At 45.4% G+C, this 14,979-nt stretch overlaps 1 protein-coding gene across 8 annotated transcripts in view; it reads left to right on the top strand.

Moving 5' to 3' along the window:
- The window catches only part of LOC309885593 (dual specificity testis-specific protein kinase 2-like), an 84,452-nt gene that overhangs the window by 50,774 nt on the left and 18,699 nt on the right, over nt 1-14,979 (top strand). The gene's annotated exons all lie outside the window — the stretch shown is intronic.

Genomic DNA, 14,979 nt, shown 5'->3' with positions numbered 1-14,979 from the left:
AATCCTGCCCCCCATCCCCACCCCAGCTCAGCTCAGCTATAACAGCCTGCCTTAGGGCAGTTAGCAGTAGGATTTGTGCCCCACTTACCTGGGCAGGTGTCCTGGGGATTGCAAATGGTGACTGTTATGCTGAGCAGGAAAAGAAGGACTGCGGCTACACTTCCCATTGCTGGCACAACTCTCTGCTCTCTACTTAGCTTTCCTTCTCCATGTCCCAGGCACTGTGGTTAGTATTGATCCATCTAGGCCTTTTATACCTAATAAAAAAATTCAGTGTAAGCTCCACCTCTGTGCTTGCCTGGGTCCCCACTCTGCGTCAGAGCTTTTCCCAGATAATCAGCTTTCCACAGGCCTGATGGGGAAAGTTCTTGCCTGGCTGCCCCAGCCTGCCTTGTCTCAGGCCTTTGCAAATTTTGGATACATATCTCCTCCTGTACTGTGTTTCTAGATAAAATGAACCAGCAAAAACATACATTTAGCTAAATGGAGACAGCTCCCCTCTTCCTTCCTGCTAGTGGCACTTTACAAAGAGCAGCACTTACTGTGTGTATGGGGGAACTGAGACATGAGGAAAAGAAAAGCCCAAGGTCAACAAAGATCACAGTCAGAAGCTGCAGTGCCTGACTCATGCTCCAATGCTCTGCCTGCCAGGCAGTGTTGGGTCACTTTGCAACCTTTCAAACAGAGGTTTCAATTTATACATGTATGTAATCCAGGACTGACCTGGAGTTAAAACTCTGCATATCCAAGTGAAGTTTGGTGGGAAGAGCATGTCTGACTTTTTCCCTGCCTTTTTTTTTTTTTTCTCTTCCCCCTTCCAGTTCCTGTTCATTGTAATAAAGAGTAGGATTTCAGTTTCTCTGCTGTGCACTCTGTTCATTTGTGTCAGCATTACGAGGTTCAAACTGTCTCAAGGCTGACTCTCATGTTACCTCTATGTACAGAACCTTTAAAGTTTATAGCAGAGTTTTTAGCAGCTCTGTTCAGCTCCTTTGTTCCTAAGCACAGTGTTCCAGGGGATTTCATCTTTAATATAGCTTTAAATAGCTTGAAGTTCACTCTTCGTAACTTCAGGGTGCTGACTTTACTCTTTGTCAGGCCCATGTTCCTCAAAATCACATAGTCAACCAGGGTGTGGCCACTGCAGCCCAGAAATGCAATAGATGTTTATGATTGTTTGTGTTCCCTAGACACAATTTTCTTAAGGGCAGTGCAGGTCTTACTTTCCTTTCCCTGTCTAGAGAGAAAAAAAAAAAAAAAAGCCTGTAGATAAATCAGAAGGAATGTGATCTGACCACCTGAATTCAAATTTGTTTTTTTTTTTTTTTTAAAGCGGGAAAAAAGATTATCATTCCTGGCAAGTGTTATGCATGTAGTTCTCAGGGAGAAATGAGAATAGCTTCTTTCTTCAGCTTTTCAGAAGGAGAAAGAGAGAGAAAAAGGATGAGCAGGCGTCTCTGATCTGCTAGGGCAGGAGAGGTCTACGCAGAGTCATTTAAACTGACTGGGGACCTGTGCATTCCTCTTCTCTCCCTCTCTACATCGCAAATGTTCATTCAGCGCAGGCTGCTACCTGTGTGGGACACAGTTGTTTCTGCCCTATGGGGCAGGTGAAGATGAAGAAATGACAGCTGCTAGTACTGAGAAGTCTCCTCCTACACAGTACCCTGTATCCTGTGCTGTGAGCTTGGTAATAGCTACAATACTTTGTTACAAAATCTAGCAGTAAGAGCTACCTGCTTCGCTTGGTAAGTCACTCCAAAAAAGCAATGGTTAAACTGGCATCACAGGTTATCCTGTCTTTACAATCTGCCAAGGGCTCCTGGCTAGATCTGTCCTGGCCAGATCTGCATCAGTCTGAGAATGCATATTGTGGAGGCAGCACTGACTCCTGGAGATGTCAGCTTGCTTTCAGACAAGGAGGCAATACTGCAGTGTTCTTGTGGACATGGCTAACTTTGGGAGCAGGGGGGAAACTGCAATTGAAAAAACAGTCCAAAGTAGGTCAGGTCCCTGAGGGCAGATATTGTAATTTACCCAGTGATCAATATGCCCTAAATTGTTTTTCCTCACACTGTGTCCTAATGAAGATCAAATAGTGCAGATTGCTTACACCATCAGCAATTCTTTTTTTCTATGTAGGTTCTCACTTGCGTCCTAGGAAATATCCCTTGTTGATTGCGAAAGTCCAGTATCACTTTGGGAATGCAGAAACAGGAGTTTTAAGTACATTGCATGAATAGGGAGTGCCTCTAAACACCATGACTTCAGCTCCAGAGATGTAAATGTCACAAGTGAAGTCTCAAGAACGTAACTGACTTGTAAAGCACCAAGAAAATAAGCTTAGCAAATCAGAAGGCACAAATGACAACAGATCTTCAAAAAGTGCATGTGGGAACATGATAACTGCACAACAGAGGATTTAACACTGATTTATTCAAAATCGTGGGTGAAATCAAGGCTCCTGGTAGTTTTTACACTGGTTTCTTTACCATCAGGAGGCTAGAGCTTCACAAAAACACCAGAAAAGCTGCAAAGGCTGTTAATACCTAAAACAATAGGCAGCAAGTCCCAGTCATGACATTCCTCTGCTTTGTCTCATGGCTAGGGACATTGCCACACAACTTCTAAAGATGCCAGAAAGGCAGACAGATTGTGCTGAGGAACTGAGAAATTCTGACAGATCTGACTTCATGCTGACGTGTGGAAAACACACTCCACAATCAGTAAGACTGTAAAGTAAGTATATTTATTCAGTGCTGGGCAGCACGGGGAGTAGTCCCACCAAAGTCGTGCACACACCACAAGGCAACTTAATGCAGTAAAGAATTACATATGCATGAAGTTTCACAATGCGCCTATACATATTCATATATACATCGCCTTGCCGAGGTGATCAGCTCCAGGGCAGACGTGTTCTGCAGAGGAGAGGGGGATCAGACAGGCAGGGCTATTTTTTCCGGCGTCGAGCCCACTTGAGGGAGCCGCCAGGACCCAGCAGCCCTCACGAGGGAGGCTGACAAGTTGTAGGCGGAGCTTTCAGCGCCCCCTTCCCGGCCGTTCAAAAGCTGCCCCTAGGGAGCACCAGTGACCAGGAACGCGGCAAACAGGGCGTGGCGCGTCAGAAGGGAGTGGCGCGGCAGATAGCGCAGGCAGGGCGAGCGGGAAGGGCAGAGCGTTCCCCCCCCGCCCATATGAACAACTCCTCTAATGGCGGTCTACCACTAGCTAAGCTGCAATGGTGTCCACCAGGCACAGTGTTCTCACTAGGAAGTCCGTACATACCCAGACTGACTGTCCGCTCAAAAATGCAGCAGTTCAGGTCTCTGGATGCAGGGAGTGCCTGAGCCTTTTGCTGCCACCTGCGGGGGGCAGAGAAACTGTGTGTGTGAGGTGTGAGCAGGTGGATGACCTGGTCCGCCTGGTGGTAGAACTCAAGGAGGAGGTCGAGAGGTTGAGGTATAACAGGGAGTGTGAGCAGGAGACAGACTTGTGGAGCAACTCTCTGCAGGGCCTGAAGGACAGGTACCGGGGTGAGACACTCCAAATGGGAGTGGACCCCCTGCCCTGTTGCTGTCTGGCAGAGGGAGGGGACCTGGGAGTTGAGGAGGAATGGAAACAGGTTCCTGCTCAACATTGCAGGCGATGCCCCCTCCTACTGGCCCCACCTTCCCAGGTGCCCTTATGCAATAGGTTTGAGGCCCTGGAGCTTGAGAGACCGGTGGGTAAGGATGAGGTAGAAAGTCTACCCAGGAGGATGCCTAGGGCAAGGAAGTCGATTCAGGACTTCCTCCACCAAGACAGAAAGAAGGGTGATTGTTGTGGGTGACTACCTTCTCAGGGGAACAGAGGGTCCTATTTGTCGGCCTGACCCTACCTGTAGGGAGGTCTGCTGCTTCCCTGGGGCCAGGGTCAGGGACATTGCCAGAAAGCTTCCCATCCTGGTTCTCCCCTCTGACTATTATCCTCTTTTAATAGTCCAGGCTGGCAGTGATGACATTGAAGAGAGAAGCCTGAAGACTATCAAATAGAACTTTAGGGGACTGGGATGGTTAGTGGATGGAGCAGGAGTACGGGTGGTGTTTTTGTCTATCCCTGCAGGGGTGGGTACAGAGAGGACACGGAAAGCCCACCTGATAAACACGTGGCTCAGAGGCTGGTGCCAACACAGAATTTTTTTTTTTTTTTGGACAGTGGGGTGCTCTACTTGGCACCTGGCCTGATGGCCACAGATGGGTCCCTATCTCTAAGGGGAAAACAGATCTTAGGCCAGGAGCTGGCGGAGCTCATTGAGACGGCTTTAAACCAGGTAAGAAGGGGGATGGAGCTGAAACAAGGCTTGTTAGAGCTGTGCTAGGGGTAACAATGGCAAGGCTGGAAGAGAAAGCAATGGCCCAACTGAAGTGCATCTACACTAATGCACGCAACATGGGTAACAAACAGGAGGAGCTGGAAGCCATCGTGCAGCAGGCAGGCTATGACTTGGTTGCCATCATGGAAACGTGGTGGGACCACTCTCATGACTGGAGTGCTGCAATGACTGGCTATAGGCTCTTCAGAAGGGACAGGCAGCATGGAAGGGGTGGTGGTGTGGCTCTCTATATCAGAGAGGTTTTGATGTCATGGAACTTGAGGCTGGGAATGATAAGGTTGAGTCCCTATGGGTTAGGATCAGTGGGAAGGCCAACAAGGCAAGCATCCTGGTGGGGGTCTATTATAGACTGCCGAACCAGGACGAGGAGACTGATGAGGTGTTTTACAGGCAGCTGACAAAAGTTGCGAAATTGTCAGCGCTTGTTCTCGTGGGGGACTTCAACTTCCCATATATATCCTGGAAGCACAACACAGCCCAAAGAAAGCAGTCTAGGAGGTTTCTGGAGAGCGTGGAAGATAGCTTCCTGATGCAGCTGGTTAGTGAGCCTACCAGGGGAGGTGCCCCGCTAGACCTTCTCTTCACAAACAGAGAAGGACTGGTGGGAGATGCGGTGGTTGGAAACTGTCTTGGGCAGAGTGACCATGAAATGGTAGAGTTCTCCATTCTTGGAGAAGCCAGGAAGGGGACCAGTAAAACCGCTGTATTGGACTTCCGGAGGGCCGACTTTGGACTGTTCAGGACACTGGTTGGCAGAGTCCCTTGGGAGGTGGATCTGAAGGGCAGAGGAGTCCAGGAAGGCTGGGCGCTCTTCAAGAAGGAAATCTTAATGGCGCAGGAGCGGTCTGTCGCCATGGGCCCAAAGACGAGCCGGAGTGGAAGAAGACCAGCCTGGCTGAACAGAGAATTGTGGCTTGAGCTTAGGAGAAAAAAGAGGGTTTACAATCTTTAGAAAAGAGGGCGGGCCACTCGGGAGGACTATAAGGATGTTGCGAGGCAGTGCAGGGACATAATTAGAAAGGCCAAAGCTCATCTGGAGCTCAATCTGGCTACTGCTGTCAAAGACGACAAAAAATGTTTTTAAAAATACATCAGTGCAAAACGGAGTACTAAGGAGAATCTCCAGCTATTACTGGATGCCAGGGGGAATTTAGTTACAAAAGATGAGGAAAAGGTGGAGGTGCTTACTGCCTTCTTTGCCTCAGTCTTTAGCAGCAAAAACAGTTGCTCTCTGGTTACCCAGTACCCTGAATTGGTGGAAGGGGATGGGGAGCAGAATGTGGCCATCACTACCCATGAAGAAATGGTTGGCAACCTGCTACGTCACTTGGATGTACACAAGTCGATGGGGCCGGATGGGATCCACCCGAGGATACTGAGGGAACTGGCGGAGGAGCTGGCCAAGCCTCTTACCATCATTTATCAACAGTCCTGGTTATTGGGGGAGGTCTCAGTCGACTGGTGGTTAGCAAACGTGATGCCCATCTACAAAAAGGGCTGGAAGGTAGACCCAGGAAACTATAGGCCTGTCAGTTTGACCTCAGTGCCAGGGAAACTCATGGAGCAGATTATCTTGAGAGTCATCACGCGGCACTTACAGGGCAAGCAGGCGATCAGGCCCAGTCAGCATGGGTTTATGAAAGGCAGGTCCTGCTTGACAAACCTGATCTCCTTCTATGACAAAGTGACGTGCATGGTGGATGAGGAAAAGGTTGTGGATGTGGTCTACCTTGACTCCAGTAAGGCTTTTGACACCGTTTCCCACAGCATTCTCCTCAAGAAACTGGCTGCTCGTGGCTTGGACTGGCGTACGCTTCATTGTGTTAAAAACTGGCTGGATAGCCGGGCCCAAAGAGTCGTGGTGAATGGAGTCAAATCCAGTTGGAGGCCAGTCACTAGTGGTGGTCCCCAGGGCTCGGTGCCGGGGCTGGTCCTCTTTAATATCTTTATTGATGATCTGGATGAGTGGATCGAGTGCACCCTCAGTAAGTTTGCAGATGACACCAAGTTAGGTGCATGTGTCGATCTGCCCAAGGGTAGGAAGGCTCTGCAGGAGGATCTGGATAGGCTGGACCGATGGGCTGAGGCCAACTGTATGAAGTTCAACAAGGCCAAGTGCTGGGTCCTGCACCTGGGGCACAATAACCCCAAGCAGAGCTACAGGCTGGGAGATGAGTGGTTGGAAAGCTGCCTGGTGGAGAAAGACCTGGGAGTATTGGTGGATAGTCAGCTGAATATGAGCCAGCAGTGTGCTCAGGTGGCCAAGAAGGCCAACAGCATCCTGGCTTGTATAAGAAGCAGTGTGGCCAGCAGGTCTAGGGAAGTGATTGTCCCCCTGTACTTGGCTCTGGTGAGGCCGCACCTCGAGTACTGTGTTCAGTTTTGGGCCCCTCGCTACAAGAAGGACATGGAGGTGCTCGAGCGAGTCCAGAGAAGGGCGATGAAGCTGGTGAGGGGTCTGGAAAACAAGTCCTACGAGGAGCGGCTGAGGGAGCTGGGTTTGTTCAGCCTGGAGAAAAGGAGGCTCAGGGGCAACCTTATCGCCCTTTGTAAGTATGTTAAAGGAGGTACTGTAGTGAGGTGGGGGTCGGTCTATTCTCCCATGTGCCTAGTGACAGGACAAGGGAGAACAGGCTAAAGTTGTGCCAGGGGTGTTTTAGGTTGGATATTAGGAAGAACTTCCTTACTGAGAGGGTTGTTAGGCATTGGAATGGGCTGTCCAGGGACGCGGTGGAGTCACCATCCCTGGAGGTCTTTAAAAGACGTTTAGATGTTGAACTTAGTGATATGGTTTAGTGGAGGACTTGTTAGAGTTAGGTCAGAGGTTGGACTCAATGATCTTGAGGTCTCTTCCAACCTAGACAATTCTGTGATTCTGTGATATGCATTACCTGTCCCTGCTTCATATTAAAATTAGTTGAAGAAGTCATTTCTATAAGCTCTTCCATCTGTGCTTGTGCAGTGTCTCCTGGTGGTGGTCACTGGGGGTCATGGGGATGAAGGTTGGTGACTCTTCCTCGTCACCACTAGTTGACCTCTTGTCGTTGCGCAGACTCAGTTGCTCCTTTGCTCTTGTCCATCTGCAGGACCAGTTTCTGCCAGTTTCTTAAGACAGGCTCACTTTTTTCAAGGGACTAACCCTTGATAAGGGGCCCAAGGCTTTAATTAATTTACACAATGCACAATAGTTAGGAAAGACACTAAGTAGCATCCACTAGTTTAATACTGTCAGCGCTCTATCTCTATTTTGTAAGATGCTCCTAACTCCCTCTCTCTGTCCCTCCTTTTCTATACAGTTAGTAAATTCTTTTACTATTTCTAGGTTCAATACAGTGTTTGGCTATCTAACATTCTTTCAAAGTATTTGTTAGGCTCCAATTTCCATCTTTTTCCACTCGCTGTAGGAATCTCCTGTACTCTTAAAACACCATAAGGTATATCAGTTCACCATGCAAAGAACCATGGATAAAACTACAACCAAACAACTGCTCCAGCCATGTTAGGTTTGGCAACCAGGAAGTCAATTTTTCTACCAAATCTGCAAATCCCCAGGACATATCATTCTAAGCTACTGCATGCACAATTTTATTCTTTTCTCCAGGTCAGTCTCAATCTGTTTTTGTTTGTTAACATATACACAGAAAGTTCATCTGGTGTATATGTTAACATTTTTACATGGGAGTAGTTCAAATCTCTCACCTAGATGTTCACAATCCTTGCCAAATGGACATGTTCCACTTATTAGGTAAACTGTCACTCACTGCCTTTGTGAGTTTCTCATAAGTATTGTGCTCCCACTGTTCAGTTTCCTTGACCAATGAAAACATTAAGACCATGAAAAATGCAACCTTCCAGGTTGCACCTTAGTAACCTTCCATGGGGTCTTTCACTCTGGAGTGATGATGGATCCAGGCATTCTGCTCCTTGATTCTGATCGCTGTAAAAGTGTTAAGGAGCACCTGAAATTGTCCTTCCCACTGTAGTTCCAGGTCTTCTCTGCAAGAGACTTTACAAACACATAATCTCCAGGTTGTATACTGTGCAATGGTCCATCTAACCCTCTACCCCAAGTCCCACTCACATGCTTTCCAATTTCATTGATATTCCTCTTTGTATTCCATTGGGTCATCCGTATAAGATTTCAAAGGGGCTTAGTCTTTCCTTTGCTCTTGGTCGAGTTCATATACACAAAAGGGCTAAGGGAAGAGACTGAGGCCAGACCAAGTTTGCTTCTTGTCCCAGTTTCACAATTTCCTGTTTGATTACCTCCCAGGCCTTGGCTGCTCTGGTTGGGAATGCTTCTGGCCATCCTGAAAAGGTGTCAGTTAATACTAATAAATACCTATACCCCCTTTTCTTGGGAGTTGGAAAAAAAAAAAAAAACAAAAAACAATTTAGCACTGTTTGGAACTTGATTCTTGTCTGTGGTTTACTTTTATACCTGTCTAACAATAGTATACAAATTAGGTCCTATCCACTTTCTATTTAAAAAAATTATACTACTTCAGCTCCCCAGTATGCTTTATTATGTTCTCTAATTACCATTCAATTTAATATAGTATAACAATTCTCCCATCTTTTATTTACATTAAACCTGTAGGTAACATTTTATGTTTATATTTTAGTATATTTTACTTCATTTTCTATTTTTTTTTTAAAGCTTGGTTTTCTGTTCCTGGTACTAGTGCCAAAATTTGACTCTCAGATGCCTGTTCTGTCACCCCTTTGGCTCCTGCATCAGCCAATCTATTTCCCCTTTCAATATCAGTATCCCCTGCTTGATGTCCTTTACAGTGCATAATGGCAACTTTAGTAGGCAGCTATACTGCCTGGAGTAACTTCAGTATCTCTTCTGCATGTTTAATTGAGGAAGATAAAAGTCCTCTCTCCTTCCAAATTGCCCCATGTGCGTGCACCACACCAAAGGCATATTTCAAATCTGTCCAAATGTTAATTATTTTCCCTTTTGCCAGCTCAAAAGCTCTTATCAAGGTGATGATTTCCACCTTTTGGGCTGATTTTTGTTACCACATATCCTGTGAGGTGAACTCCCTAGCGGACAAAGATACCATGTCCATGGTCTTGATGCAATCATGAATGGGTAATCTGGAAACTCTGTTACTAAGGAAAGAGGCTGGGTTCAGAGGCTGGTTTTTTTTTAGAGCCAAAAAAAATTTAGTAAACTAATGGTCCATTCTACACATTACTTTTTGTCTTCAGTAGCTATTATTTGCATATTTCAACAGTGTCCCCTTTTCCTGAAGGAGTCTTTCAAGCTTCAAGATCACAGGCTAGTTGTTTCTGAAATATGGTGGGGCTATTCTTGAACCCCTGTGGTAACACTGTCCAAGTAGGCTGAGTTTTTCGTCCTCTATTAGCATTTTCCCATTCAAAGGCAAAGAGTTTCTGGCAGGCAGATAAAGGCATTCTTGTAATCGAGTACCGTGAACCAAACTTGACTGTTTGTCTCATTTAGTCAAAAGGTTATTTCCATTTTAACTTGTTCAAAATAAATTTTTGCATCCAATTTTTCCAGCAAGTCCCTTCCTAATAAGGGTTTTGGCAATATCAGGGTCTTCCTAATAAGGGTCTTCTGATATCAGGGGCCAATTGCCCTAGAAAGAGGCTAGCCAATTACCTCTTTATTTATTTATTTGTTTGTTTATTTATTTTATTGCATTTCAAAGTTCATCCAAAAATTCCTTAGGGCAATGTGAGGTAACAGTTCACTTCAGAGAGTCAGCACCATTGCAGGTGCCCACTGGGAGCTTTACAATCTTGCCTTGCTGGGAAAGGAGTGATCTGATCTGCAAGGGTAGGTTATCATCCAAAACAGCAAGGAGAGATGTTCTTCTGGCTTAGGCTTGCCTGGGCTGTGCTATTTATAGCTCTTCACTCTGTGCCAACAACAAAGTTTTCAGTTGATATTTGATGAATACTTACATTTCCAAGGGAGATTTTTTTTCAGACCATAACTAATCTTAGCATCTGTGGTGGGGACAGTTGCCCAAACTAAGATAGTAGTTTTTTCGGCTGTCCCTTGGTTTTCCCTTACTGCTTCTGAGCTTTGTGAACATAATGTGTCTTCAAGAGACCAAGTCTTTCATTGCTAAGGCCATGTTGCACCTTTTGCTTGTCCTTACTACATGATGTACATTGTAGCTCACAGCTCCCAATAGCTCCTGAGGCTCCAAAAGAACTCAGGTAAGTGGCATAGTTTCTGAAGACAGTTCTTTTCACCAGGGAGGGGGAAAGTGGGGAGGAAAAGAGAGAATCCCCCCTTGTTCATATACATGCTTCACATGTTGTGTTGCTGAACAAGGTTTCACTCCGCTTTCCCAGGGAAGCTTCAAAGCTCCATGCCGTGAGAAGTGAAGGCTTATGGTTTAATTGGTCTTGACTGTAATCCACAGACCCAACCATAGCTGGTGCTTGCTTTACCACATCTAGTAATGGGCATCCAGGCCACGCAGAGATTTATGAACGCAGACTACCTATTTGAATTTGCATCTAAGGGGTTCCTTATCCTCACATTTCTATACGTTGGTTTTATTTTGGGGAGACAATGATTTCCTCATTTCAGGAGTTGATCAGGACATATCTCTATCAGTTGCTGCATACCAGTTGTGTGCCCTTGATGAACATTTGTTTTGGTATGTGCTTAGTTTCCTCTGGGAGCTAGTGTCAGGGAGCCGTTGCTTAATTCTCCTTATAGTGATTAATTGAGGTTGTGTACCAGGAAGGATTTCATTTTAGAGGTTTCTTCCTATCAGCCTTTCTGTGAGACTCTGTTTTGACAAGATATTTTCTGCTTCATTACATTTTTAACATCTTTTGTAAGCTCTGGTAAGGCCTGTTCTTATCTTGGAAACACTGGCAGCTGTTCATCACTATGAGCAGGGAAGACAGACAAAGTCATGAGGATAGGCAGAGGCTGCTCTCTACCCTCTCTGTTCTGATGAACCTTGAAGACCAGAAAGGTAATTCCTGAGCCCTTTTTCTTTGCTGATATTATTTTTCTCAAGTACAGAGGACCAGTTGCTCAAGTATAAGACCAGTTGCTCTGGCACAACTCTCTCTATGGATGAGGTATGTGCTGAGAAAAGGGGCAAGGGTGGAGAGCTCTTACTGCAAGGGCATCTGATGAGGGTATGCAAGCCAGGTGGGCAAGGATGGCAAGAGGTAAATGGCAAGGTAAGTTTTCTACCAATTTGTTTATTGTTGGACCACCATATGTCACACAACTGGAGTTGATAGCTGCAAACAAACTGCAGGCCTCAAATGACATGTTATTATATATTTTTTAAAATGACCACTGTGTAAAAATATTTACTTCCTCCATCTCCAGAGAAGGTCTTTTCTCAATCTCCTGACTTGCCTCCAGTGTCTTTGCAGAGCTGAGCAGCTGCAGAGCTTAGAGTAAGAAACTAATTCCCATGACAGGCACCAATATCTGTCTGTCGGGCAAAAGTGTTGGCCCTGTCCAGGTTTTCTGGGTCCCTCCAGACATTACAAAACACAAGCCATAAAAGCATGCTGGGTCATTTGATACAAAGAATAAGAACCAGATTTTCAGAAGAGCTCAAGGACAGACTTTCCCAGGTTCCTGCAGGGCTGGATCAAGATGTGGGGAGGCTCAGTACAAGGTTGGTATTGGGCTCTCTCCCCTTCAGGATGCACCAGCAGACACTTTGGTTCTTCAGAAAGTGTCCCCAGATTGGTAATGGGCAGTCATACAGTGCTTACCCTTTTGGATGTGGCGCTGCTGATACAACAGCCATCTACACACAGAACTGCTGCCAAGGGTTTGTCCTTAAATGCCCTCCCTGTACCTTTGAAATCCTAATAAGGCTTCAAGTTAGAATAAGCTTCTCTATTATAAATCTGTTCAGACAGATTTAATAGTATCATCTAGAGCAATACTGTTCAGCTGAGAGTGGAAGGGAAAGGTTGAGATTCAGTGTTAATGGGCTTCTCAGTCCAGTGTTGTGTTCGCTGGTCTGATGTCCACGGTGGCCTTGAGGGTAGGATACCTGAGCGACTACTTAGAAGGCTGTAAGATTTTAATCAAACATTTACTTTGCTTTAGCTTTACTTGTTTCAGCACAAATGAATCTTGTAGGATGTGATTTTTTTTCTTTTCATATGGCCTGAGACAGATGTAAAGAGCAAGGTCTGAATGCTGCTGGTGGTAGGCCATTGTCCTGCACGGGGTGGTGGTGAACTGCTATCAAAAGCTCAGCTAAAATCCAGCTCTGATGACAGTGAGCTGTGTCACTGAAAAAAAGTCCTATAACCCACAGACAAACCACAGCCTTCTTGCCAGGCTACAGAAGTCTGAATTTCACCTCTGGCAGCCAGTAAAAGTATTAGTATCCTATGCCTGTCTGCTAGTACACTCCATCTCTAAATCTGTCACGGGCTCTTCAGTGGTAAAATCTATTGAGGCTGGAGCTGTGGTATTGGTTGTACCCCCAAGGATCTTTGTAGGTTACAGTGCAGTTATTAGGAAACAGATCTTTCGAAAAACAGCATGTTTTTGTGTTTGATCGACTCCCTTGTAGATAAAACCAACAAGCCTTGTCAAAACAATTTCAGCTTCTGTATGTTACAAGAGGCCTATCCCAAACAACATGGCCTGTCTATTCTGCATGTTCCCTATGACCTTCCAGGAGTGCATTTCTCTGGGGTGGCAAAAAGTCCCTGTCCTCACACTTCTCTCCTCCAGCCGAGGATAGCAAGGACCCACTGAGCTAGAGGGGAGGAGACAGATTGGCCTAGAAGTAACATCTCTGCAATCTAAGATATTTAGGTGTGTCTTGTCTTTCTCTTGCTGCTGTTACCTGCTTGTGATAGTGTTCAAGTGTTAGAAAACCCTGACATGAAAACAACTATCAATTATTAATGTCCAATAAATTGCATCTCCTGATCCCTCTTCAGCATGTTGCAGAATCAAGGCTTGCCTTTATAAACATGAAGTTTTGTTGATTCAACTGATTCTGGATACCCGATGGAGTGAGAGCTTTGTCTTCAGAAATCTCTAGGGAGTGTTATTGAACTATGCTATACCTTATTAGTCTTTAAGATTAGTGACATTGGTCTGAGGAGAACTTGAATCCCCAGGAGCATTGATGTTCTGTGGTGGTGTTTCATGGGGCTCTGTGATTGTGCTGGACGTCCTATTGCCTGTGCTCTGAGCATCCCTGGCACTGCCAACCCTTAAAAGAGCCTGCACAGATCCCCACAGGGCAGAAGAGACAAGATAATTTATGAAAAATATATTATGTCTTGCCACAATACAACATTTCTTTGTCTCTGCAGATCATCCTAGCTCTGCTGGTAACTTCAGGTCTTCCCCTGAATTCTCCTTACATGCATTGCCACTGCTGAAGTTTCCAAGGATCATTTTGTATTTTTCAGGTTTTGCTAAAATTTTGAACAAATTCCTACTTGGCAGAATGACTGTTGTTGTTAAAGTCTCATAGGTCAATGCGAAGCTTTGAAGCTTTGTGAATATTTCCTATTCACAACAATTCACAGACACAATAATAGACACATTATGCCAGTGCTTTATTGGATTTTTTTTTTATTCCATATTTCTATTTCTGTGGTCTTTAGAATTTCTGATACATTACTGAAGAGATTCCCAACCATATTTATCTCATGGCCACTTCCTCAGTCTTTAAAAGACGTTTAGATGTAGAGCTTAGTGATATGGTTTAGTGGAGGACTTATTAGTGTTAGGTCAGAGGTTGGACTTGGTGATCTTGGAGGTCTCCTCCAACCTAGGTGATTCTGTGAAAAGCTGTGCTATAACTGAAATCAGTACTCCTGGGTGTTAGCTTACTCTCCCACCTCTAGGCTTCCAGAGAAAGATGAAACTCTAAAGACCCTTAAAAAGTCAGACCCTTAAAAAGACAAAGACACCAGGAAGTCTGCATGGATGAACATGGTGGTCCTGGCCAAATTCAAACAGAAAAAAAGGAGGCATACAGAGAAAAGAAGCAAGGACAGGTAGTTTGGTAGGAATACAGAGAAATTATCTGATCAGCCAGGGATCAGATTAGGAAAGCCAAATCCCTTTTAGAATTAGATTTGGCCAGGGACATCAAGGGCAAGAAGAATGCCTTCTATAGGTACATCAAGGATAAAAGGAAGACTAGAGAAACTGTGGGCCCTCTCTGGAAGGAAACGGAGGTCACCAGGGATATGGAGAAGGCTGAGGTTAACATTTTTTATTCTAGCTACACAGACCAGGCCCCAGAAGGCAAAGGCAGGGACTGGGAGAATGAAGAACCACCCACTGTAGGAGTAGATCAGGTTCAAGACCAGCTAAGGAACCTAAAGGTGCACAAGTCCATGGAATCTGATAAGACATATCCACAGGTCCTGAGGGAACTGGCAAATGTAGTTGCTAAGTCATTACCCATCATATTTGAGAACTTGTGGCAGTCTGGTGAAGATCACACCGATTGAAAAAGAGGAAACATAACCCCCATTTTTAAAAATGAAAAAAGGAAGACCTGGGGAACTACAGGCCAGTCAGTCTCACCTCTATGCCAGGCAAGGTCATGGAGCAGATCCTTCTGGAAACTATGATAAGGAAC

The sequence above is a fragment of the Aythya marila genome, assembly GCF_965140915.1.
Source record: "Aythya marila genome assembly, chromosome: 19".
In the NCBI taxonomy this organism is placed as follows: domain Eukaryota; kingdom Metazoa; phylum Chordata; class Aves; order Anseriformes; family Anatidae; genus Aythya; species Aythya marila.
This window is presented reverse-complemented; position numbering and strand designations above follow the sequence as displayed.